We start from the raw sequence: 891 nt of genomic DNA, 5'->3' as shown, positions 1-891 counted from the left end.
TGATATTGCTTCTTGGCTGCTCTTGTTTAACTTGCTTCTGGTGGTATTTCGATTTCGTTTTATTTTCGTTGTGCGTATTTTTTATATTTTCTGGTCGTGGGTTTTTATATTCGCCAGTGTTTCAGCTTCTTTTATAACCGTTCGCCACTGATGAGAAACAGTCGCACAAAATCTCGAAAAAAAAACCGGAGTCCTGCAGAAAAAGGCGTCGCTAATAAAAATCCTTTTAAGATTAAGAATTGCTATTAAACCAAAGTCGAAAATAATACATAAGAAGCAATGTTGTTGTTGTCGTCATCGCTGTTATTGTCCTGGTCCGGAAAACGGAAACGGAATGCAAGCACGTTTGAAGATTTTTATCAAAATGCTGTTTATATGATTTTCACATTATACCCGTGCGGGACAATTTCCTTTGCAAAATGGCAAATGGTGGGCGGACGAACCAACGGATACCATATATAGACCATTTATGTTGTTTTTGTTGTTCGCCAGAAAAAATAACGAGATATAACTTGCGGAGGTGACATTGAAATTTTATGTTTTTGTTTTGTTCCTAAATGCCACCCACCTACGACGCATGTTTTACGTAGCTGGGGCAGCCATTATCAATGGTCATCAAATCCAACCAACACCGGATGCATTTTGATATTATGTTATGTTCCTGCAGGAGTAAGGACACAATCATTTTACAATAACATTCAAAGGCAAAATTTTTATGATGCTACCACTTAATGGCCATACGGAGATAAGAGTATTAGAAAATGTCTGTTTGTGTGTGTGTTGGTGTATTCAGTGTAAGTTAAACGGATTTTCGAAAGGTCCAGATTGTGTAGTCAATTTTTGAGTAAGGTTCTTCAATGAAAAATACTGTGGGGATTTAGCGTTTCACAG

Source organism: Musca vetustissima, unplaced genomic scaffold (assembly GCF_032173495.1).
Source record: "Musca vetustissima isolate MV318-11 ecotype Yass unplaced genomic scaffold, APGP_CSIRO_Mvet_v1 utg6811, whole genome shotgun sequence".
Classification (NCBI taxonomy): Eukaryota; Metazoa; Arthropoda; class Insecta; order Diptera; family Muscidae; genus Musca; species Musca vetustissima.
Note: the sequence above shows the minus strand (reverse complement) of the source record.